The sequence below is a fragment of the Orcinus orca genome, chromosome 3 (assembly GCF_937001465.1).
Source record: "Orcinus orca chromosome 3, mOrcOrc1.1, whole genome shotgun sequence".
Lineage (NCBI taxonomy): Eukaryota > Metazoa > Chordata > Mammalia > Artiodactyla > Delphinidae > Orcinus > Orcinus orca.
Window position 1 is genome coordinate 65,881,728 of NC_064561.1, and position 27,335 is coordinate 65,909,062.

The 27,335-nt window shown below is 42.5% G+C and overlaps 1 protein-coding gene and 1 long non-coding RNA gene across 7 annotated transcripts in view; one reads left to right on the forward strand and one right to left on the reverse strand.

Moving 5' to 3' along the window:
- The window catches only part of ARHGAP26 (Rho GTPase activating protein 26), a 488,078-nt gene that overhangs the window by 250,432 nt on the left and 210,311 nt on the right, over positions 1 to 27,335 (reverse strand). The gene's annotated exons all lie outside the window — the stretch shown is intronic.
- On the forward strand, positions 14,560 to 16,151 carry LOC125964010 (uncharacterized). Its single transcript, XR_007476502.1, has 2 exons — positions 14,560 to 14,756; positions 14,956 to 16,151. It is a non-coding gene; the product is annotated as an uncharacterized LOC125964010 (long non-coding RNA).

Genomic DNA, 27,335 nt, shown 5'->3' on the forward strand with positions numbered 1-27,335 from the left:
CAGGGATTCCACCCTCATTTTCCTTGGGAGCCACCCCACCACGCTATTGCCAGGGGCTGGGGCTGAGTCCAACTCCATCTTCAGGTTTGGCCAGGGAATCCAGACCTGGCATCCTAGTGTGCATGTGATTCGCCTCAGGCCAAATGCAGTGAACAGGACTTGTTTTTAATGCTTGTTATCACAACTGTAGGGAACTAGGTCTTGTCATGTTGCTAGGAGAGTAGGACACACGCCTGGAGCTTTTGTGGCCAACCCTTGCCACCACAGAGGCAAAGCCTGAGTAGGACAGGCCAAAGGAAAGTGGGGCTGTGATAGGAAGGGAGAGCAGATTCTGACGGCGTTGTCTGAGCCTCAGAATGCAGCTCAGTGTCATCCCTGCTCTTTCCATGAGTGAACCAGAACATCTTTTTTTCTTTAAGTTGTGTTTCTACTGTTTGCAGCCAAGAGCCATGGCAAATACCAAAAAAGCTCATGAGAGAAAAGCCTAGTTAAGCTTCATAGGGAACTCTAGAATGAAGAACAAAGAAAAATAAGCAACAAAGTAGAGGGGGAAAGAAAGTAAATTCATTCATCCTTGAGTTCCCCCCTTCCTCCTACCTCACATGTCCGTCCAGTAACAAGATTTCTCACCATCATGTATCCTGAATCTATCCCTCATCCCCATTTCTTTTCCTACTGCCTGAGGTCAGGTTTTGTCTTCTCATCTGGATCTCGACATTGGCCTTCTCCCAATTCTCGCTGGTCCCTCTCTTCTCTCTGCTCTAGTCTATCAGACACATAGCTCCCGCCAGATGTGTTGCCCTAAACTACAGCTCCGGCTGGAGAAAAGAAGCCTTCAAGACACCACAATACTGGTCTTCAAATACTTGAAGGGCTGTCATGTCCAAGAAGGGGAAGACTTACTGCTCTGAATGGAGATGAAAGTCAGGGTGGAGTCCCAGGATGGCCGATTTCCGCTGGATGAAAATAACCGACAGTTATGAGCTCTTCCTGGTCTACTGAAGCAAGCAGACTGACTGAACGTCATTCCCACACAAAGGGCTAAGCCCCATTTCGTCCAGAAGGCGGGCCTAGGCATTCCTGGGCTGACACATTCGGCTTCACTTGAGGTTTCATTATTGTTAGCCTGTCCTTTCACCTGTACAAGACTTGGACGGATTCCAGAACAAGAGGAAACGGAGTTGGTTGAGGCAAAGTAGGTAGACAGAGTGTGCTGAGGGCCCTGGAGACTTGGCATGCGGGCCTGGTTCCATGGGCCTTTTTAGCTGTGTGCCTTTGGATGGTTTATTTAACATTTCTGAGTCTGTTTTCTTATGACGAAGGATGGCTAAGTAATAATACTTTGTGGGAGTATTGGGAGAATTAAAAATAGTTTCACAGTGCCTGAAAGTGCTCAAAAACGGCATCTCCCTTTCCTCTGCCTCCACAAAGGTTTCCTACTGGCTGCAGACCTCCCTGCCATCTCCTCTCTCTGACCTCTCCCTGCTCTAACAGGCCACTCTATAGAATTGAATGCTTCAGGACACAGCTCTTCATTTCCCATTATTTTTTCATCTCCAAATAAATCCCCGGTGGCCAGTTCTGTCTTACACTTCTATGGGGGTCCACCCAGCATCTAACACAGACAGGGCTGGGCATATATTCATTCGGTCCAAGAAATCGCTCCTGACTGAAGGAAAGGAGCTTAAGACCCAGGATGCACGTTCTCTTGTCTGAGTCTTCCTCAGTGGGTCAGAAGCCGGTCATGATGACTTTGATAAGCAAATTGTCCTTATAGCGTTCTACTTGGAGTGCTGCTGGCAACTACTGCCCTTCTCTACGAGAAATCTCAAACGGAGCTGATAGAATTTCAAGGGAAAAGGTGAAACGGCTCCTCCTGGAGCATGCAGGTGGTAGGGTCCACCCAGGTATCCAGGGAAGGGGTAGGCTAATTATTTTAACCTATTTCCGGGCCTGGTAAATTAAGCACGAGCAAAACGTTTCTGGGGTTACTAACACTGAACGTTGTGGGTGAGCGCTTCTCCTCCCCCACAGGACTTCGATTTGCATGCTATACAAACACTGTTGCCATAGTTATAATTCAGGAAGCTTTACTGTTTGACCTCAAGAAAAAATCAACCTCAAATCAGGATAACACTGACTCTCGAGACCACAATAGATCATCAGCGGGTGAGACCTGCCAAATTCCTTCAAGATTCTAGAAGGAACTACTGTATTTGGGGTAACAAGCAAGCAACAAGAAGAGGAAACTCTGCAACATTATGCAATTTCCTTGCATTTCATATGCAGAAATCCTGAAAACCCCTATAAGCAACTTGCCAAACTTTCAACCCAAGATCGGAGTCACAGCCAGTGTAAACAAAAACTGGACACAAAAGAGGAAAAAAGTAATGTACAGAAAAATATTGCAGGCAAATTTTAAAGGCAACAGAAAGGACACAAGCTCACTCGATATCAAATGCATGACAGTTAAATAGACAGCGTGTGAGCTGACATGTATGTGGAATGTGGCTGGCTCATAATGGGGGGTGTCTTCTGGCTTTAACATTTCCTGGCTTCATACTCATGTAACATTAAAAAGGGTGTGAACCCACTAGCCCATCAGCATGGTGTTCCATGCGGAGAGGAGGGATCACCTCCCCATCCCCCAGACAAAGACTGCAATCTTAAACAGAGGATGTCTTTCTGTGTTCCTCTCTCCCCCAGCTCCTCCCTCTCTCTCTGTCTCTCTCTGTGTGTCTGTGGAAATAGTGACACAGCACCATCAACAGAAGAAGGAAGCTTGTTCTTTTGTGCTTTGGGAAACTGCAAATGAGAAACTCCTCGGTCCAGTATACATGATCCCAAAGTAGGAGCATGTGAGGTCCTGCTGCCGGAGCAGGGACCTGCCCAGGAGGAAGGACAGCCAGAGGGTGAGTCACTGCACAAAACGCACCCCTTTCGACTTCCAGTCCCTCTGTCCTCCAGAGGACTTAAGGCAAGTGTCTTTTACACTGATCTCATTAATCCTCACAATGTCCCTTTGTGAAGCAGGTGGTGAATTTATTCGACACAGACACAGGTGACTTCTTTCTTTGCCTCAGACAACTGCGAGGTCAGAGTACTGCATTTCTAGATAGATGACTCAAAGCCGAGCTCCCTCAGATGCAGGTCCTATCCTAAATCTAGGAATAATCCCAATGCCAACCCATGCATACGCAGCAAGGTTTCTGGGAATAGTCACTCTGATTTCCTTGCTCTGAAGCTTGTAGAAAGGGGATCCCTAGCTCTATGACATGAGGAATCTCTGTATTTTCCTACAATCTCCAAGAAACAGAGTGGGGTTTGCAAAGTAGAAGAGCAGATTCTAGAATTCTTTCTGGTTTTACAGAGGTTAGAAGTTACTAGGCTGAGCCCTTCCTCATCTCCACACAGTGTGAAAGGGAGGAGGTTTATCAAGATTCCACAGGGCTTCCCACACAGTGATTGGGGTAAACGGTAAGGTTGGGACCTTGGAAAATGACTTCCATTCTACAATTGTTAACATACTGTTACATTTGCCTTATCACATATCTGGCCATCTCTCTCTCATCCACCAATCCATCTTATTTTTCAACAAATTTTAAAGTAAGTTGCAGACATCAGGACTTCTCATCTAAACACTTCTGTAAGCTTATCATTTACTAAGGTTCAACATTTATCAGTCTTTGTAAGGCAAAAGTTACCTACAACGAAATTCACAATTCTTAAGGGAGTGGTGACAAAGCCATATGTGCACGTGCCCTGAACTCCTATAAAAGTAGAGACTTTTCCATCACTTCGGCCAGTTCTCTCAGGCCTCTTTTCATCTTACCCCCATACACACACACAAACACACACACACATGCACAACCATTGTTCTGTTGCATTTTCATCTGCTCCCACCATTCGTTTTGCCTGTTCTAGAACATCGTACAAATGGCATAAAACTGAATGTACTCTCTATGGCTGCTTTATTTCACTCAACATAAAATTTTTGAGATTCATCCATGTTGTGCCCTAAATTAATACTTTTGGGCTTTTTTTATTGCTGAGTAAAATTTTATTACTTGAATAGATCACTGTTTATTGATTCTCCTGTTCATGGACACCTAGGCTGTTCCCCCTCTTTGGCTATCATAAATAAAGCTGCTCTGAATGTCTCTGTGTAAATCTTTTTGAGGACCCCTATGTTTTTATTTTCTCTCGTGTAAATATCTAGGACTGGAATTGCTGGATTGTGGGGCAGGCTTTTTAAATTTGTTATTAAATAAGAAACTGCCAACCTCTTCCCAAATGCTCGTGTTACACTCTCACCAATAAGGTATGAGAGTTCTGAGCACTCCACATACTCACCAACACGTGGTATTGTCAGTCTTCTAATTTTAGTCATTCTGGTGGGTGTGTAGTAGTATCTCATTATGGTTTTAAGATGCGTTTCCCTGATGACCAGTGGTGTTGAGTACTTTTTCTTGTGCTTACTGGACATTCTTAATCTTCTTTCATGAGGTGTCTCTTTAAGCCTTTTGCCCACCTTTTAATTGAGTTTTTCCTTTTATTAGAGTTGTATGAGCTCTCTCTACATTCTGGACCTAAGTCCTTTGTCAGATGTATGTTTTGCAATATTTTCTTTCCTTCTGTGTCTTGCCAATTGACATTCTCAATGGTGCCTTTTGATAAGCACATGTTTGTAATTTTAATAAAGTCGAATTTTTCATTTTTTGGTAGGCCTATTCCTTTCTGTATCCCTATTAAGAAACCAATGCTAACCCCAGATTGCAAAGATTTTGTACTGTGTTTTCTCCTGGAAGCTTTATAGTTTTAGCTTTTATGTTTAAGTTTATGATTCATCTTGAATTAATTTCCCTAGTTCCCCTAGTTTGTAAACATAATTTACAGCTGCTTCTGAGTCATAGCCCGGATTTGGAACTCACTGGTTTAAAATACAAATTTAGGACCAAGTAGCCCTAACCAGCCTTGCCCCCCTTCTCCCCACCCCCCAGAAAGCTGTCACATGGAATTGATCCATATCACCTCTGGGGGTCTGCACACTATTAACTGATATGTGCTCCCTACCCACTCAGCTCAGGACAAGTATGCTGAACTTTGTAAAGACCTATATATATGCTCAAGGCTAATACTCAGGGACACAGCTAACTACATGGCTACCTATAAACTATGATCTGAATAGGCAGGGAGCCTGGGAGCCGACAAGTAGAGTGGTCTCGACCAGCCACTGACTTCTTGTGTGACCCTGATCAAGTCTCTCCCTCTTTCTGAATCTTATTTTCCTAATCCACCAAAAGAGAGGCTGGAAATAGATCTGCTTAAAAATTCCAGACTCCCTTACTTCCTAACCTTTTTAATATCCCACCATCAAAAATAAATTTCTTTGGGCCTGAAGGGCTCATGTCAAGACAGCATTCACTTTAAGGGTTTCCCATTACAATGGAAGTGTAGCACCTTATATCTTATCAGCAACCTGTTAAATTGGAATTTGCTGACAATTAAGAATGAGGTCCTGTAAGTTTAGAGGAACAGGAAGTAAGGACTGAAAAGGAAAAGGAGGCAGGGTTGGAAGGCTGCTGATCAAAGGCCAGCTCGGCTTACTGAACAATATGGTTTAAAGCTGACCAGGAAGAAAGGGTTTTTATCAGTGTTCACATCAAAAGCACAAAGTACCCAACCCAAGCCTCCCTTGCTTCTTCTGCAGAGAGAGCCAAAGCATGCCATACACAGGGCCACCAAGCTCAGTTACGAGCACAGCCAGCCACCAAAGTCAACTGGGAGGGTAAGCCCACTGGGATCCCCTCCCTAGGGTGGCGGACTTAAGAGATTAGGACGTGCCTTACTTCTGACCTGAATTTGAGAGCATGGCAGGTGAACACACAAATCAAAAGCCGCTTCTGGGCCCTTTCCTGCAGCTCTTGATATGGTTGATATACACTTGATAGCCTGTGTCCTTTAAATGTTCACTTCGCCTGAACCTTTCCGGCCCAGCTCCCCAGGCAACTCTGTGGGTTCCTCTGCCCTGAGCTAATCTTTCTTAACTTGGATAAAAAGGGATTTGTACACAAATATTATATATGAATATAAAATCATCACAAATGCAGTCATCATAAACATAAAATAATTATAAATATAAAACAGACATACATATTTACACACACAGTTGCTTCTCATTATTCACAGTAATTATGTTCTTTAAAGTCACTACAATTAGCAAACCTGAATCACTGCTCCTAGGGGACATGAGTTAGGGTCCTATGACCCTCTGGTCGCAATATTTTCATCAACTGATCAATATAGAACCCTGTTTTATGTGTGTGTCTGTTTCAAGACACCTTATCTAATATATACCATTGATTCATCACCATTGCACTCATGGCTACAGCACTGTAACTGAGGCCTGAACGAAGCTCATCTAACACGTGTTTGCTCCGTAAGGCACATCACAGTCTTCTTCTGCTTAGGAACAGTAGTTGGCACCTTTTGCACTGTGCAGGGGGCCATTTTAAACAGTGAAATCACCAGCAAAAAAGCACAAAAACACAAAATATGTTGTACTAAATAGCGAAAAGAACACTTATTTACAGTATGAGGGCTGAAACAAGAAGCCAGAGGGTCACCTTGTCCACCCTCAGCCGGGAACATGTGTGTTAAGCAACTGAAGTTTTTCTTTGCTCTGCACATATCTGCAAATGACTGTGAAAGCACCACAAGCATTGACTTTGGGGTACAAGGAAGTTTTAGAAAGTAGGTGAATTCACAAATACAGAATCTGCGAATAACAGGGATTAACTGTTATGTACGTACACACACAAATACATGAAATATTTTGAGCATACATAATAAAACTACAAAATGACTGAAGTCACCCAGGGACTCACGATACAGATTTAACAGATATTAGCAGTTTTCTAAATTTGTTTCTAATTGAGATCTTAAAGAAACTGAGTATCATACCCCCTTAACCTTATCTCTGTCCCTTTCTTCCCCTACCCCAAAGATGGTATGTACCATTCCTACAAGTGTTTCAATACTTCTACTACATGTGCACATGTCCAGAGACATTATTTTTATGTTTTTAAAATGTACATAAATAGCTTATACCATACATGTATCTGATCTTGCAAATTGCTTTTTCACTTACTGTTATGTTCTTAAGATTTATCCACATTGATACATGCAGATCAAGTTTGTTCATTTTATCCACTGTAAAGTATGCCATTAATAAGCCATCGTCTATTTATCCATAACAATATAGGTTATTCTCAGTTTTTCACTATTACAAACCACGCTGCAGTAAACAACCTTTTTCCGTGTCTCCTTTTGTACTCATGTGTGAGTTTCTTGGCAACAGAGTCAGCAAACTACAGCCCGAGGGTCACACCCAGTCAGCCCTGTGTTTTGTAAGTAAAGATTTTTTGAAAACAGCTATGCTGAATCACAGATTGTCTGTGGCTGCTTTTGTGCTATGACAGCAGGGCCGAGTCGTTCCAACACAGACCATCGCAGGGTATGTGCATGTTCAACCTTACTAAGTTTTGGATGGATTTTCCAATTCATACTCCACCAGCAGCATACTTTGAGAGTTCCTTGGCTTACTCTAAAAATTCCCAAAGCTCCTTCCTTGGCTCTCTTTACTTATCCCAATCTCTTTCCACACACAACACCTGGAAATTTCATCCATTTCCACAGCTTTAACAAATGCCTCTATGCAGATGGCTCCCCATCTCTAAACATGTAACCCCGACCTCGCCCTGGCTTTCTGAGGAGCACACCTCCATTTCTCACTACTTGCTGGTCATCTCCATCTCGGAATTTCCCTGCACCTCAAACCTAGCATCTGTTCCTCCTCTCACCACAAAGAAGGGTTTCTTGAGACAATGGGAGGAGTAACATCTTAAAACTTGTGAACAAGCAGCTAAATTAGAACTCGTTTTCAGTTGGCTGATACAAGGCCATTTAACAGGAAGAAGAATACACAAACCTATTTTCACACAGCAACTCTGCTCCTTTCTAGCTGTGACACCTCTCTGTGCCTCACTGCCCCACCTATTAAATAGGGATTATTCCACCCAAACCGAAGGATGAGACATCAGCAGGAAAGCTGCTGGCATAGTGCCCAGCACAGAGTACATGTTTAGTAAAATGCTCTGTAGTTAATAATCATTGTCTTGGTTAATGGCATCACTTTAATCTCAGTAACCTGGACCTAAAAGCTGAAAATTCTGTCTTTTTAGTCCCACATCTAATCAAGTGACAACTATATTTTGTTTTCAAAGTGATGACCATATCCATTCCTTCCTTTTTAGTCCCAAGACTACTTCTGGGGAGTTAGTACCTCTTACTTGGAATGTCTTCAAACTGGTTTGACTTTTGCCCTCCCCCTGCCAACACGTCCTTCATGTAGGCGAAGCTCTGAAATCGCTTCTGCTCCAAAACCTTTATGGTCAGATCACCCCTGACAGTATAATGTCCAAATTTCTATGTGAGGCCTCTGGCAGGCTGGTCCCAGCATTTCTATCTTACTTCCTATTTTCTCTTTCCCGACCTCATGCCCCAGCTACACACAACAACTGGCTATTTCCTACATCTGCCCCAGGCTGTTCTGTCTAAGAATCCTTGTTCCTGTATTTCTGGCCAAGAAATCCCTTCTATTCATCCCTGCCTATGCAGGGCCTTCAAAGCCCTACTTATATGTGCCTCTTCTCCTAAGCTGTCCTCAACTCCCTTGTCTAAAATCATCTCTTCTATTTCAAAACACTGTGTTCACACCTCACATGCATCACTTCCACCTGAAATAAAGGCAAGGCGACAGATTTATCCCTGTAGATCCCAGAGGCCCTTGTGCACAGCTGGCATTCAATAAACATCTGATGAATGACATGATGAACCAAAGTCATTTAAAGTTCTGTCAATACACATCCTAGACTCAGTTTACATTAAACTCAGTTAAAAAGTGCCAATCCAATCACCCAAACAAGTTATGAAATTAAAAATGAATCTAGGACTTAGAGAACCCTTCAAATCTGGGAAGAGCAAATTGCCGTCTGTATCAGCATTTTAAGTATCAAATTGCTCACTTATAGTTTTGCTTACACCAAGAAAGTTAAGCAGTCAGCATCAGGGCAAGGCACAGAACCTAATTTCCTCACTCCCAGAAGTGTGTCAGCCATGAAAAAAAACAGGGTCACTTCAAGCCGTGTGGCAGCTCACGCGGTTTCTCCTATGGCAGCTAAACTTTACATACTCCATGTGCTTAAAAATCACTGCTACCGGGATTTCCCTGGTGGCTCAGTGGCCAAGACTCCACGCTCCCAATGCAGGGGGCCTGCGTTTGATCCCTGATCAGGGAACTAGATCCCACATGCCACAACTAAGAGTCTGCATGCGGCAACTAAAGATCCCACATGCTGCAACTGAAAGATCCTGCATGCAGCAACGAAGATCCTGTGCCGCAACTAAGACCTGGCACGGCCAAATAAAGATTTTTAAAAATCACTGCTACTCTTCTTAAATCATCTTGGAGCACTTCAAATCAGTTCAGAAATAAAGACTTTGTGATAATTATAATCATCTGGAGAGAAAAAAATCAAGGTAGGTCTCCACCTTACACTGTTTTGATGCCAAAACAAATCTCAGGTGAATATCTACCTTAGAATGGAGATGCATTCAAGCAAAGATAAAATACTTAAAGTGGCTCGTAGCCTTAATATATAAAGAGCTCTTATAATCAGTAAGAGAAAGGTAAATAGAAAAACAAATGGAACAAAGGATAAACTATTTGCAAAAGGGGGACAAGTATTCAATAAACATGGAGAATATTCAAATTTGACAGAAAACAAACTGAAATTATAACAATGATATTATTTTTTAGTTTTGAAAAAATTAAAAGATTTTTTTAAAATGGTAACGGTATAGATGTGGGCTCAGGGAAACAGACATTCCCGCGTGTGACTTACAGAAGTATAAGGTGACAGTCTTCATTGAAGAACAAGCTTCAAAAATGGATCCATGTGTTCACCAAGTATGACACTTCTATGAATTTATGCTAAGGAGAGAATCATAGAAGCCCACAGAGGAATTTTAGTGAGTACATAAACCACCCTGATATTATATGTAAAGTGTTATGTGTTTATACATTTTTCTGAGGAGAGTGCACACAATTTTCTTAATATCATCAAAGGAGTTTGTAAGTCACCCGAGAACTTCTGGTTGTGGAATAATCTTTAGAAACAAGGTGTGATGGACACTGCTAGCTGTCTATAAAATGTCCATTCTTCCCTTCTTCCTTAAGAACTGACCCCTGATTATGTAGAAGCAAAACGTCATTCAGCTGAAAACACTACAATTCTCTTAGGTAGGAATGTGAGTCAGGTCCAGCCAAAGAGACACAGCAGATGCAAGCTAGGGATTTCTGGAAAACTTCTGTTCCTCTGACACACACATCAACTTTTCTTTCTTCCATCCTTCTCCCTGCTTGAACCCCAGACACAAGGCAAGGAGGTGCAGCAACCACCTTGCAATCATGAGGTGACAAGGAAGACAAAAGCTTACACCCTAAGGATGGAGAAGCAGAAAGATGGAAAGAATCTGGGTCCCTGAAGGCTTCACAGAGCCACCCATCTGTCCCAGACTGCCCATCCTATGTCTTAAAGCCTAAATATCCCCCATTTCATTGGTGGATTTTCAGTTGTTGACAGCAAAACTCATGGTTAAACTAGTACATATGAGAAAAATATAGTAAATTAAATGAAAATCCTACTTACAGTACAATATGTGCAAAGTGATCCATTTTGTTTACAATAGAAAAAAACGTTGAAAACACAAACGTCAAAAAGTAGCCCCTATTCCCTGTGAGTGAGATGAGTGATACTCATTTTCCTCCTTATGCTTTTGGTCATTTTACACATTTGACCATTTTTAAAACAACAGAAACAAAGGATTAGCATCTTTGAGCGTGATTCACCATGGAGTAGCATGGAGAATCAGCCTCAGACATCAAGGACAAACACAATTATCTCCCTTTCAGATGAATTCAGATTCCTTCCTTCTATTCCCCAAGGGACGCCACGGGTCTGCCAGGCTGTATAACCGCATTACTCCTGTCCTGCTGTCCTTCCCACTCTTCCCTGTTTAAACAGCAGTTTCCCTGTAAAGTCTGAACAGCAGTGACAAACCCATCCCACCAAGAGACATCCCCTCTCCTGCCCCAGAGGGGAGCCGGCAGCCATGTTTAGGGGATCACTGCCCTGATTCTGCTCTACTACTCTAAATTTACACAGCTAAATGAAATGATTGTTCTCATTAAAAATGAGCCCATGTCTTATTGCCAGTGCAGGCATTCCCAAGTGCTCCAAAGCTGAGTTTGCCTGGGCCAGCAGCCAGCCATCTGCACTGCTCCAACAGCTTATGTAACTTGCTGGGTTTCCACCTTTGGCTTGGGGTATGAGGAGGAGTGTGTAAGGCAGGAAACAGACTTAGATGGAGCTGTCAGTCCATCATGTCTGAACAGCCTGCTAAACATTTGGTCACAGGGCTTTTTTAGCCTTTGAAAGCAACATAAAGTGAACTGGATCGAACTAGCTTACATGCAGCAACAGCAAAAAAAGGAGTCTCAGGTCAAATGGATTGGAGAAAAGACTTCTGAGTGGGCTAATACAATGAGAGCCTCCAAGAGTCCCTTTTCTATGTCAACAGGCTACAGAGTAAAATACAGGCAGATGCATAACTGTAACAGACGATAGGAAAATGGGAATCTTTCCCTTAGTCAATAACTTCTGAAGTTTAAAAAGGAGGGGGAAGTGGGCTTCCCTGGTGGCGCAGTGGTTGAGAGTCCGCCTGCCGATGCAGGGGACGCGGGTTCGTGTCCCGGTCCGGGAAGATACCACATGCCACGGAGCAGCTGGGCCCGTGAGCCATGGCCGCTGAGCCTGCGCGTCCGGAGCCTGTACTCCGCAATGGGAGAGGCCACAGCAGTGAGCGGCCCGTGTACCGCCAAAAAAAAGGAGGGGAAAGTGCTGAATTAGCTCTAAGCCAGGTTGGGGTGTGCTGACACCATATGTGACTCAAGTACCTTCTCCCCAACCAGGGACAAAGGCAACTCCAGTTTGATTCTGGCCCGCAGCTCTGGAGGAGGAGGAAGCAATTAGTCCTTTTAAGTAGAAAGTATACAGAAAGATCATGTGATTGAAGATAATTCTGCCCTGGAGAAGAGTAGCCAACCCGCTGCTTATAATGATTACCAGGAGCACACTCAGCCCTTCAAAGAACTTGCCAAACATTAACTTGTACTCTACCTAATAAAACAGACTTTAGGAAATCTCATCCTGAGGGTAGCCCATGGCTTCTCCACTTCTGGGATATGCATGCACCAGTAGAGAAAGACCAGTAGAACATGTATCGACTGTATTTGTGGTTTGGGGTTGTTAATGCTTTGACAATTTGGCCCAAGTTGCTTCAGGGAGAGATGTTTTAAGAGAGGCAGTAGTAAAGCAATAAGGGAATGGGTTTGCATCTAAGTTCAGCTGTTGGTTCTGACACTTACTGGCTATGTGACCTTGGGTAATATTCCCCAATATTGATAATAGAGATAATTATAGTACATACCTCTGCAGAATACTGTTACAATTAAATGTGGTAATACATGAACACATCTAGATGTGTCTGGCATATAATAAACGCTGAAACGATGAAGTAACTACTTATTATTACTACTTCACTGGATGGTAAGTTTCCTAAGAGCTGGAATCAGGACTTTACGGTTATGATTCCCTAGAAATACTCTAGCACAGTGTCTAAGAAGTAGGTGCTTAATAAATGCATTATCCACCTTACTCAAAGTGGAAGAAAAATAAAAAGGTTGGGCCAGAGCTAGAATGAGAAGTTCAGGAGCTGAACTGTCTGCAGAATCAGGGTGATGGCCCAAAGCCCTGCCGATAAATGGCTGGGACAAGCCAGGATAAGAACGGACAGCAGGACAATTAGATCTCGACCAGACAGATACAGTGGGAGAAAGGAGTTGCTTGACCACTGGGGCTAAAAATGATTGAATGCTCACACACTTATAATACCCCGAGCTCCCAAAGGAGCCTCCCCTGCCTCCCCATCATCACCACTGGCATGGCTGCTCACGTATAATATCTATTGAACACTTACTATGTGCCAGGCATCGCACCTTAAGTGACACATATCTCATTTAATTCCCCCAACACACTGCTGAGACAGGTACTGTTATTATCTGCATTCTAAAGTGAGGAAATAGGCTTAGAAACTTACTTAACCACCCAACTCGCAGGTTAGTGAGGCTGGGACTGGAACTGGTGGTGTCAGACACCAACACCCATGCCTTTTATCACTAACCAGGTGACACTGCCTCCACATGCAGCCTCTCTATCTGCATTTTTCTCTTCCTGGTGACTACTTGCCTTTACAGAAAAGACAAGTTTGCAATGGGAAAAAAATGGCCAAAAGACTATATGGGCATTTCACAAAAGAAGATACCCAAATGGTCTCTACATCATTACTCATCAAGGAAATGCAAGTACACACCTAATGAGGTACTACTATATACACACCAGATTGGCTACAATTAGAAAGATGGTCAGTTCCAAGTGTAGGTGAGGATGTGGAACAATTAGAACCTTCATGCACTGATGGTGGGTAGGGAAATGGGTTCAACCCTTTGCAAGACTATTTGGCAATATCTACCAAGGTAAACATATGTCTATCCTGTGATCCAGCAATCCCACTCCTAGGGATATACTTAAGAAAAATGAGTGCTTATGGCCAACAAAAGACATGTACGAGAATACTCCTAGAAGCTTTACTCGTAAAAGCTCAAATTTAGAAACAACCCAATGGTCATCAACAAAAGAATGAAAAACTTGTGATATATTGCCCATGATGAGATGATTTATATCAACAAAAAGAACAAACCAGTACTACGTGCAAGCATGGGTGAACCTCACAGACATACATGGAGGGAAAGAGGCCACCCAAGAGAGTATATGCCACATGATTCCGCTTACACGAAGCTCAATGTTTATGGAATCAAAACAGTGGTTCCCTAGAGGGTGGGGGATTAAGGGAGGTACTGACTGGGTGCACTAGGGAGCCTTCTGGGCTGGTGGACATATTTTATAACTTGATCTGCGTGGTGAATATATATTTATAAATTTGGCTTGAAAGTGACAGTAAAGCATGACCCCTGAGTTGATATTTCTCTCCAGAAGACCTTATTCTGGAGTTTCTAGCTACTGGTCAGGCAACAGGACTCTGCCAACCTCCCACTCCCTTCTCTTCCCTCCCCTCCTACATGTCTAACACAGGGACTGTAGGATTAGCACCTGGGAGTGGGCTCACAGTGGGGCAGTTTCCCTCAATTCTCACACAAATACCCTCTTTGCCCCCCACATAAATAATGTAGCCAGAATCAAATCTGGGTACTTTGTCCCTGAATTTTTCTTTACCTTTTGATGGTGTATGGAAGAAATGTTTATATCTCTGAAAAGCTATAAGTCTGCTCCTGCCATTTCCTTCTCCGGGGCTTGACAGGGCAGCCCATCAGTGGCATTCCTAGTCCTCAAGAGGCACATCTGTGTGGGTTAAATCCTAAGTGAAAACACTGAGTCAAAAGGAAGACCGCAGTACCTGCTGCATGCACCTCAGTTCCCTGCAGGAAAGAATCTGCTTTCTGGGCAGACTCACTCCAGCTGGAGATGCCGATAAAACTGGAGTGGAGGGCTTCCCTGGTGGCGCAGTGGTTGAGAGTCCGCCTGCCAATGCAGGGGACGTGGGTTCGTGCCCCGGTCCAGGAAGATTCCACATGCCGTGGAGTGGCTGGGCCCGTGAGCCATGGCCGCTGAGCCTGTGCTCCGCAACGGGAGAGGCCACGACAGTGAGAGGCCCGCGTAACGAAAAAAAAAAAAACTGGAGTGGAGCAAAACCCAGACACCAGCTGGGAGCTCAGAATTTACTAGACTTAAGAGAGGAGGGGGAGTTTATTGGTTTGCTTGCTCTCTCTCTCTTTTTTTTTTTTAACCATTATTATTTAAAAATTTTTTAATTTTAATAATTTTTTTTTAATTTATTTTTTCTTTCTTTTTTTCTCCCTTTTCTTCTGAGCCATATGGCTGACAGGGTCTTGGTGCTCCAGCCTGGTATCAGGTCTGAGCCTCCAAGGTGGGAGGGCCGAGTCCAGGACACTGGACCACCAGAGACCTCCCGGCCCCACGTAATATCAATTGGCGAGAGCGATCCCAGAGAGCTCCGTCTCAACACTAAGGCCCAGCTCCACCCAACAGCCAGCAAGCTCCAGTGCTGGACACCCCATGCCAAACAACTAGCAAGACAGGAACACAACCCCACCCATTAGCAGAGAGGCTGCCTAAAATCATACTAAGTTCACAGACACCCCAAATCACACCACCGGACACGGCCCTGCCCACCAGAAAGACACGGTCCAGGCCCACCCACCAGAACACAGGCACCAGTCCCCTCCACCAGGAAGCCTACACAAGCCACTGAACCAAACTCACCCACTGGGGCAGACACCAGTAACAATGGGAACTACGAACCTGCAGCCTATGAAAAGGAGACCCCAAACACAGTAAGTTCAACAAAATGGGACAACAGAGAAATATGCAGCAGATGAAGGAGCAAGGTGAAAACCCACGAGACCAAACAAATGAAGAGAAAACAGGCAGTCTACCTGAAAAAGAATTCAGAGTAATGATAGTACAGATGATCCAAAATCTTGGAAACAGAATGGAGAAAATACAAGAAGCGTTTAACAAGGACCTAGAAGAGCTAAAGGGCAAACAAACAATGATGAACAACACAATAAATGAAATTAAAAATTCCCTAGAAGGAATAAATAGCAGAATAACTGAGGCAGAACAACGGATAAGTGACCTGGAAGATAAAACAGTGGAAATAACTAACGCAGAGCAGAATAAAGAAAAAAGAACGAAAGAATTGAGGACAGTCACAGAGACCTCTGGGACATCATTAAACACACCAATATTCGAATTACAGGGTTCCCAGAAAAAGAAGAGAAAAAGAAAGGGGTCTGAGAAAATATTTGAAGAGATTATAGTTGAAAACTTCCCTAACATGGGAAAGGAAAGAGTCAATCAAGTCCAGTATGTGCAGAGAGTTCCACACAGGATAAATACAAGGAGAAACATGCCAAGACACATATTAATCAAACTATCAAAACTTAAATACAAAGAAAAAATATTAAAAGCAGCGGGGAAAAGCAACAAATAACACACAAGGGAATCCTCATAAGGTTAACAGCTGATCCTTCAGCAGGAACTCTGCAAGCCAGAAGGGAGTGGCGGGACATATTTAAAGTGATAAAAGGGAAAAACCTACAACCAAGATTACTCTACCCAGCAAGGATCTCATTCAGATTCAGTGGAGAAACGAAAACCTTTACAGACAAGCAAAAGTTAAGAGAATTCAGCACCATCAAACCAGCTTTACAACAAATGCTAAAGGAACTTCTCTAAGCAGGAAACACATGAGAAGGAAAAGACCTACAAAAACAAGCACAAAAAAAATAGGACAATGGTAATAGGAACATACATAGCGATATTACCTTAAATGTAAATGAATTAAATGCTCCCACCAAAAGACACAGACTGGCTGAATGGATACAAACACAAGACCCGTATATATGCTGTCTATGAGAGACCGACTTCAGACCTAGGGACACATACAGACTGCAAGTGAGGGGATGGAAAAAGATATTCCATGCAAATGGAAATCAAAAGAAAGCTGGAATAGTGATACTCAGATCAGATAAAATAGACTTTAAAATAAAGGCTATTACAAGAGACAAAGAAGGATATGACATAATGATCAAGGGATCAACCCAAGAAGAAGTTATAACAATTGTAAACATTTATGCACCCAAAATAGGAGCACCTCAATACATAAGGCAAATGCTAACAGCCATAAAAGGGGAAATTGATAGTAACACAATAATAGTAGGGGAATTTAACACCCCACTTTCACCAATGGACAGGTCATCCAAACTGAAAATAAATAAGGAAACACAGCTTTAAATGACACATTACACAACATGGACTTAATTGATATTTATAGGACATTCCATCCAAAAACAACAGAATACACATTTTTCTCAAGTGCTCATGGAACATTCTCCAGGATAGATCATATCGTGGGCCACAAATCAAGCCTTGGTAAATTTAAGAAAATTGAAATCGTATCAAGTATCTTTTCTGACCACAACACTATGAGACTAGATATCAATTATGGGAAAAAACCTATAAAACATACAAACACATGGAGGCTAAACAATATGCTAATAAATAACCAAGAGACCACTGAAGAAATCAAAGAGGAAAACAAAATACCTAGAAACAAATGACAAGGAAAACACTACGACCCAGGGTGCAGCAAAAGGAGTTCTAAGAGGGAAGTTTATAGCAATAAAATCCTACCTCAAGAAACAAGAAAAATCTCAAATAAACAACCTAACCTTACATCTAAAGCAATAAGAGAAAGAAGAAGAAAAAAACCCCAAAGTTAGCAGAAGGAAAGAAATCAGAAATAAATGAAAAAGAAATGAAGGAAACAATAGCAAAGATCAATAAACTAAAAGCTTGTTCTTTGAGAAGATAAACAAAATTGATAAACCACTAGCCACACTCATCAAGAAAAAAAGGGAGAAGACTCAGATCAACAGAATTAGAACTGAAAAAGGAGAAGTAACAACTGACCCTGCAGAAATACAAAGAATCATGAGGGATTACTACAAGCAACTATATGCCAGTAAAATGGACAACCTGGAAGAAATGGACAAATCCTTAGAAAAGCACAACTGTCCAAGACTGAACCAGGAAGAAACAGAAAATATAAACAGACCAATCACAAGTAATGAAATTGAAACTGTGATTAAAGATCTTCCAACAAACAAAAGCCCAGGACCAGATGGCTTCTCAGGTGAATTTTATCAAATATTTAGAGAAGAGATAACACCTATCCTTCTCAAACTCTTCCAAAATATAGCAGAGGGAGGAACACTCCCAAAGTCATTCTACAAGGCCACCACCACTCTGATACCAAAACCAGACAAAGATGTCACAAAAAAAAGAATACTACAGGCCAATATCACTGATGAACATGGATGCAAAAATCTTCAGCAAAATACTAGCAAACACAATCCAACAGCCCATTAAAAGGATCATACACCATGATCAAGTGGGGTTTATCGCAGGAATGCAAAGATTCTTCAATATATGCAAATCAATCAATGTGATACACCATATTAACAAATTAAAGGATAAAAACCATATGATCATCTCAATAGATGTAGAAAAAGCTTTCGACAAAATGCAACACTCATTTATGATAAAAACTCTCCAGAAAGTAGGCAAAGAGGGAACCTACCTCAACATAATAAAGGCCATATAAGACAAACCCACAGCCAACATCATTCTCAGTGGTGAAAAACTGAAACCATTTCCTCTAAGATCAGGAACAAGACAAGGTTGCTCACTCTCACCACTATTACTCAACATAGTTTTGGAAGTTTTAGCCACAGCAATCAGAGAAGAAAAAAAAATAAAAGGAATACAAATCAGAAAAGAAGAAGTAAAGCTGTCACTGTTTGCAGATGACATGATACTATACACAGAGAATCCTAAAGATGCTACCAGAAACCTACTAGAGCTAATCAATGAATTTGCTAAAGTAGCAGGATACAAAATTAATGCACAGAAATCTCTTGCATTCCTATATACTAATGATGAAAAATCTGAAAGAGAAATTAAGGAAACACTCCCATCTACCATCACAACAAAATGAATAAAATACCTAGGAATAAATCTACCTAAGCAGAAAAAAGACCTGTATGCAGAAAACTATAAGGCACTGATGAAAGAAAGATGACTCAAACAGATGGAGAGATATACCATGTTCTTGGATTGGAAGAAACAACATTGTGAAAATAAATATACTACCCAAAGCAAACTACAGATTCAGTGTAATCCCTATCAAACTACCAATGGCATTTTTCACAGAACGAGAACAAAAATTTCACAATTTGTATGGGAACACAAAAGACCCCGAAGAGCCAAAGCAATCTTGAGAAAGAAAAACAGAGCTGGAGGTATCAGGCGCCCTGACTTCTGAGTATACTACAAATGTACAGTAATCAACACAGTGTGGTACTGGCACAAAAACAGAAATACAGATCAATGAAACAGGCTAGAAACCCCAGAGATAAACCCACGCATATATGGTCACCTTATTTTTGATAAAGGAGGCAAGAATATATAATGGAGAAGAGACAGCCTCTTCAATAAGTGGTGCTAGGAAAACTGGACAGCTACATGTAAAAGAATGAGATTAGAATACTCCCTAACACCATACACAAAAATAAACTCAAAATGGATTAGAGACCTAAATGTAAGGCCAGACACTATAAAACTCTTAGAGGAAAACACAGGCAGAACACTCTATGACATAAATCACAGCAAGATCCTTTTTGACCCACCTCCTAGAGAAATGGAAATAAAAACAAAATAAACAAATGGGACCTAATGAAACTTAAAAGCTTTTGCACAGTAAAGAAAACTATAAACAAGACGAAAAGACAACCCTCCGAATGGGAGAAAACATTTGCAAACGAAGCAACTGACAAAGGATTAATCTTCGAAATATACAAGCAACTCATGCAGCTCAATATGAAAAAAACAAACAACCCAATCCAAAAATGGGCAGAAGACCTAAATAGACATTTCTCCAAAGAAGATATACAGATTGCCAACAAACACATGAAAGGATGCTCAACATCACTAATCATTAGAGAAATGCAAATCAAAACTACAATGAGATATCACCTCATACCGGTCAGAATGGCCATCGTCAAAAAATCTACAAACAATAAATGCTGGAGAGGGTGTGAAGAAAAGGGAACCCTCTTGCACTGTTGGTGGGAATGTGAATTGATACAGCCACTATGGAGAACAGTATGGAGGTTCTTTAAAAAACTAAAAATAGAACTACCATACGACCCAGCAATCCCACTACTGGGCATATACCCTGTGAAAACCATAACTCAAAAAGAGTCATGTACCACAATGTTCATTGCAGCACTCTTTACAATAGCCAGGACATGGAAGCCCCCTAAATGCCCATCAACAGATGAATGGATAAAGAAGATGTGGCACATATATTCAAGGGAATATTACTCAGCCATAAAAAGAAATGAAATTGAGTTATGTGTAGTGAGGTGGATGGACCTAGAGTCTGTAATACAGAGTGAAGTAAGTCATAAAGAGAAAAACAAATACCATATTCTAACACATATGTAGGGAATCTAAAAAAAAAAAAAAAAAAGGTTCTGAAGAACCTAGGGGCAGGAATAAAGACGCTGACACAGAGAATGGACTTGAGGACACGGGGGGTGGGGGAGTGGTAAGCTGGGACGAAGTGAGAGAGTGGCATGGACATATATACACTACCAAATGTAAAATAGCTAGTGGGAAGCAGCTGCATAGCACAGGGAGATCAGCTGGGTGCTTCGTGACCACCTAGAGGGCTGGGACAGGGAGGGTGGGAGGGAGATCCAAGAGGGAGGAGATATGGAGATACATGTATATGTATATGTATAGCTGATTCACTTTGTTATAAAAAAACAAGTATGTCTCGTCACACAGGCCTATATTCCTTTTTAAAATTTTTGTCAGTTAATGTTCAATTTCTTTGTGAGTCTTAAGTTTCAAATAAAGAGATTACCATGATTTCAAAAAAATAATAATAAATAAAATAAAATAGCTAGCTAGTGGGAAGCAGCTGCATTGCACAGGGAGATTAGCTCGGTGCTTTGTGACCACCTCGAGGGGTGGGATAGAAAGGGTGAGAGGGAGATGCAACAGGGAGGGGATATGGGGATATATGTATACATATAGCTGATTCACTTTGTCATACAGCAGCAACTAACACACCATTGTAAAGCAATTATACTCCAATAAAGGTGTTAAAAAAAAAAGAGAGAGGAGAGGGAGAGAAGAGAAAGTTTCTAGTGGAAACTGCCAAGGTGACATGTTACTTATTAAGGAGAGAAAAATAGAGGAAACATTAAGAAAAACTTCTTATAAATGCTCCCCAACTTACAATAATTTTATTTTTTCACAAATAACAACCATCTATTATGATACTTAACAAGATTAATGATAATTCCTTAATACCATCTGATAGTCCACACTGAAGTTTCCACAACTGCCTCCAAAACCTCTTTTTGTAACTGTTTTGTTCAAACCAGGGTCCAACCCTGGTGCACACATTGTATTTGGCTAGGTGACAAAAGTCATTTTTGTTTTTAACAGTCTCCCCTCCCTTTTCCTTTACTATAGTGTTGCTGCACTGGAGGACTTTAATCTAAAATGCTTTAATTCTTTAAAAAAAAAAAAAATCCGAAAGAAATTTGGTAAACCTTTGTTTTTTCGGTGTTTTTTGTTTGTTTGTTTTTGCCATACCACGTGGCTTGCCGAAACTCCGTTCCCCAACCACGGACTGAATCCCGGCCACAGCAGTGAAAGCCCAGAATTGTAACCAGTAGGCCACCAGGGAACTCCACTGGTAAAGGTTTTGATTTGAGAAAGCCGACTGGTCAGACAGGTTAGCTATTATACCATCCATTATGCCTCTTTGTATTTTCTTCTCAATTTCAACCCTTACAAAAAGGGCAATATTCCCTTCTTGACATAACGCTCCAACAATAAGATCATAACGTTTATAGGGTATGCACTAGTGGCAAGTACTGTGCCAAGGAATTTTGATGGATTTTCTCATCTAACTGTACAAAGAACTCTATGAGGTTAGTGTTATAATTATCCCCATTTAACAGGTTAAGAGTCTGGGACACAAGATAATTCAAATAATATGTGATGAGGCCCGAATTCAACTTCAGGTTGTCTAAAACCAGACCACACACTTCTTCATCATTCTCTACTGGTGTTTCAATTTTGAGTTTGAACAGCCTAGAGCAAGGCTGGCAGGGGCTACTGGCTAACCCTGGCCAGTAGACAGGGATACAAGTAAATGGAGTGCACGCCTTTCTCCAAAGGGAACCAAGGATTTCTCAGACATTATCTCATACCTCCTCATCGCTGGAGAGAAAGAGAGGCAAAGAAATGGGAAAACACATTTGGGGCAGTACTGCTATTGAGGGAAACTGCATCCACTGAGGTACCCCCATCGATGACCTTGAACCTCAGGCGTGCCATATAGCCCCTCTGAATACAGCTAAGACCGAATGACACAAAAACCTGACCCCACTGCAATGAACGCAGAAAGGAAAATTTTAAGACTCAAATGTGCTCATTCATGGGAAGGTCTGCAAGAGCCTAGGGATGAAATGGAAAATGTTGTCAAGATGCCAGAGTCATTGAAAATAAAGTCAGAGTGGTCAAGAGGAACCAGACCACCTTCCCATGCCTCTGCAGGTGATCCATCAATCACCCACCCAAGCGCCTGAGGAAACCTTTCAAGGTAACACTCATGTTTTTCGTGCTGGTGAATTTACCCTGGAAGGAAAGCAATAACGGTAAAAACAGAAAAACACAGGATACCAGAGGCTCACTGAACTGTGCTAACGATGTCCAGCCTGGGGCATCTCTGACTCACTGACTTCCTCAGTGAATTTCTGTGGTCAGGGGAGGATAGCAGGTCTGTCTCTGGGGGGGTCCAAGTGTGAACTGTTTCTGCTTCTTTTCCCTACCACCTTCCATCTTCTTCCCCAGCCAGGAGATGGCTCGGGCTTCGAGGCAGCTGCATTGGACCTGCCAAGTGGAGAAAGTCAAGCTCACAAATGTCATTTCCTAACCCAGGAAACTGCAGAATTCAGCACAAAGACCCGAGGCTAATGTCCAAAGACCAGCATCATACAGGGGGAAGAAAACCCACCTGGGCTGACCTGTGGCAGCCCTGTGACCTCCAGTACAGTCAATTCAACAAACAATTTGCCAACCTTCTATGTGCCTTTGAAACAAACCAGGAAATGTAAAGAGGATTCTTCCTTTGCCTCCTTTCTTTGCAGCATCAGGTTAATTGAGGACTGTGCACCAATAACGAAGTGTTGTGTAACTGTTTTAAGTTCCCTTTATTGGCTGAGCGATGCCACAAAACAAATGGCACAGATCACAAACCAAGCAAAGCCAGAGTCTCAGGGACGAACCCAGGGCTTATGTGTTACTTTTATATAGCTTTCTTTACCCATCACCACCCATAGCCCCCTCTGAAGCACATCTATATGACCCCTTTCAGTTGCTCATTCAGGGGCCCATCTATCTGTTCCTCAGCCTGCCCAGGATCTAGTCCCCTTTCTACTGTTAACACTCCTCAATTTTCCTTTGGGGAACTACCCCTTCCCTCATCTCTATGTGGTCGGGTGGAGCCAACCCCTGGATTGGCATAGGACTCAGGTCTGGCCCATCAGTCACAGTGAGCACTTCAGGGAACAGACCTGGTCCAAGCCAATGAAACGGTCAGCCCCGGGACTTCTGCTGGAACTCCAACTCCTCTGTGCTGAGCGTGCTATGTGGGTAGAGTGTAAACCAGGAGCTGCTGGTGTACAGGGGCCTCTGTGTGTGTGACACAGTGAGAAGCACCTACCTGAGCACAACGCCAAGCAAAGAAAAGCAGGAGCCGACAGGTTCAGACTCTGAATCCTCTGTAGTTCACACGCTACGTAAGTTGATAAGCTTGGTTATTTTTGGTTTTTTTGTGGTTTTTTTTGCGGTACGCGGGCCTCTCACTGTTGTGGCCTCTCCCGTTGCGGAGCACAGGCTCCGGACGCGCAGGCTCAGCGGCCATGGCTCACGGGTCCAGCCGCTCTGCGGCATGTGGGATCTTCCCGGACCGGGGCACAAACCCGTGTCCCCTGCATCGGCAGGCGGACTCCCAACCACTGCGCCACCAGGGAAGCCCCAATAAACTTGTTTTTAAGAGCTGAAATTCCACCTACAGGGAACCAGATGTCTCTACAGAACTGTCTTTCCAATCTAGTTTAGTAAGTTCTCAATTTATATTTTTGGCATGTCAAAAATATCTTTCCCTGTCAGAATATCTTATGAATGCTGCATTTTTCAATACACAGTCTTATTGGGTGTGCTTTTATTCCTTGGCTGAATTTATGTTGAATGGATATATTTATTACATGTGGATGTTAAAGACTTCATGGAGGGCTTCCCTGGTGGCGCAGTGGTTGAGAGTCCGCCCCCCGATGCAGGGGACGCGGGTTTGTGCCCCGGTCCAGAAGGATTCCACGTGCCGCGGGGCGGCTAGGCCCGTGAGCCATGGCCGCTGAGCCTGCGCGTCCGGAGCCTGTGCTCCACAACGGGAGAGGCCACAACAGTGAGAGGCCCGCGTAACGCAAAAAAAAAAAAAAAAAAAAAAAGACTTCATGGAGACGATACAAAAATACAGTAATGATGACTGGTCAAACGTCCTGGCATGACAGATACCGTATCCTTGGGTTACCTTCAGGGTCAGCAAAAGCACAAACCAAGAGGATCTGTCCTTTCCTCAGTCAAAAGCCCCTGCCCCTCAGAAACAGGAGCTGCTCTGCACAGACTGCTAGTATGACATCAGTTCACTTATTTCCTTTATAAACTTATGATTTCCTTAAAGGAGGTGCTTTTTAAATGTTTCATATTCCTATTTCAGGCAGTTTTCAAAAATGCTTGTAAGGAGTAAAGCAGTATTATGGAATTATCACCATGTAATAAAAATCTGCAGAATCCTTCCTGGGAAAGGACTGCCAGTGAAGTGAAATAGAATATGGTGATATCAAATCTTAACTTGGGTATAAGGTTCGAAAGCTAACGTTTAAGGCAAAACCCAGACAGAGTGAGAATGTCTCTTGCAAAGCCCTTAAGCGGCACACATAGCCTGATGCACTCTGCTTTGTTTAAACTGTACTGTACTGCCCATCAGTCAGCCCCACAGAGGCTTTCCCCCAGTTGGTGGCTCCCTCCGCTGAGCACCTGTCAAAGCAGTTGCTTGTGTGCAGAGGCCACAATGAAGTGGTGCTGCTTACAGGATGCTTACAGTTGAATTCACGTACCTCAACTAATCTCATTATGCTTTCACTTAACACTATCCACGTCACCCACGACACAAAGACTGGAGTTGCCTTCACCCTATATAGTCCTTTATTAAGCAATCTTAGGTACCCGGTATAATGAAGTTATACACTGTAGAGGGGCGGGGGGGCTATGTACATGGGAAACATCTAAGGAACAAAGCCAAGGCAAATTAAAAATACTTTGCGACTAGTAATTAATTGTGTGTAAGAGACAGGGATCATATCAGGACCATCTAATCTGGTGGTTTTCAACCTATTAGTACAGAATTCTTTTTATCAAAAATCTACCAATCCATTGGTTCAATCGAATGTGCAACTTCCATACACTAAAAAGAGGAAAGCGAGGCAGCTCTAGCAGAAGCTGGGAGAAAACCTTCTTTTCACCTCAACAACCACAGAATCCCAGAGATTCCTGAAACACACTTTGAAAAACTACCGATCTGGAGATTATTCTCCCCCGCTTTCATTACTGCAGGCCTAGGGAGGGTAAGCAACTTTCCCAAGGCCATGCAGTTAATGCATCACTGGGCAAGACACTGACTTTCCCGACTCAGTGTGCCACCACATCCATGACAAATCGGCCCCCTCCACTACCCCCCACCCCATCCATAAGATGTGATATTTCAAAACTGTGTGCAAAAGGCTAATGGAGGTTTGGAAAGACTAAGGTCAGCTGTACCAGGTCAGGCAAGACTTTGTTTGGTGCTAGATCTTATAAAGTAAGTCAGAACTGAACGAATGGAAAAAGCCATTCAGGTGAAATGCAGAGTGTGAGAGTGGAGATGTGTGTCTGGGAGAAGGGTGGCAAGTGAACTGAATGGAAGGTCTTGGAAAGGGACAGAACCTAAAGCAGGAGGTGAGAGAAGGAGAAAGGAATGGAAGGAGAACACATCAGGGATGCTAAATAGCTCAGGAAAACCTATTTCCAAAAAGACGTACCAGCTTCCCTGAAGACATGCCTGCCGAACACGTTCAATAGTCCTCACGAGGAGACAGTGTGTGTCTGGAGGGAAAGGCACAGGCCTGGGGCCTGCATCACAAGGCCTGGATGCAGAAGGAGGCTCTGCTAACTCATCCACAGAGGATGAGTGCAATTATAACTACCAGCAAATTAAATGAGCTAACGTTTAGAAAAATACTTTGCAAATGTTAAACCAGTATACAAAGTTACCGCATTTAAGAACAAAAACAGCAACTCTTAGAGGAAAACATAGGCAGGACACTCTATGACATAAATCACAGCAAGGTCCTTTTTGACCCATCTCCTAGAGAAATGGAAATAAAAACAAAAATAAACACATGGGACCTAATGAAACTTCAAAGCTTTTGCACAGCAAAGGAAACCATAAACAAGACCAAAAGACAACCCTCAGAATGGGAGAAAATATTTGCAAATGAAGCAACTGACAAAGGATTAATATTCAAAATTTATAAGCAGCTCATGCAGCTTAATAACAAAAAAACAAACAACCCAATCAAAAAATGGGCAGAAGACCTAAATAGACATTTCTCCAAAGAAGATATACAGACCGCCAACAAACATATGAAAGAATGCTCAACATCACTAATCATTAGAGAAATGCAAATCAAAACTACAATGAGATATCATCTCACACCGGTCAGAATGGCCGTCATCAAAAAATCTACAAACAATAAATGCTGGAGAGGGTGTGGAGAAAAGGGAACACTCTTGCACTGTTGGTGGGAATGTAAATTGATACAGCCACTGTGGAGAACAGTATGGAGGGTTCCTTAAAAAACTACAAATAGAACTACCATTTGACCCAGCAATCCCACTACTGGGCATATACCCTGAGAAAACCATAATTCAAAAAGAGTCATATACCAAAATGTTCATTGCAGCTCTATTTACAATAGCCTGGAGATGGAAACAACCTAAGTGTCCATCATCGGATGAATGGATAAAGAAGATGTGGCACATATATACAATGGAGTATTACTCAGCCATAAAAAGAAACGAAATTGAGCTATTTGTAATGAGGTGGATAGACCTAGAGTCTGTCATACAGAGTGAAGTAAGTCAGAAAGAGAGAGACAAATACCGTATGGTAACACATATATACGGAATTTAAGAAAAAAAAGTCATGAAGGACCTAGGGGTAAAACAGGAATAAAGACACAGACTTACTAGAGAATGTACTTGAGGATATGGGGAGGGGGAAGGGTAAGCTGTGACAAAGCGAGA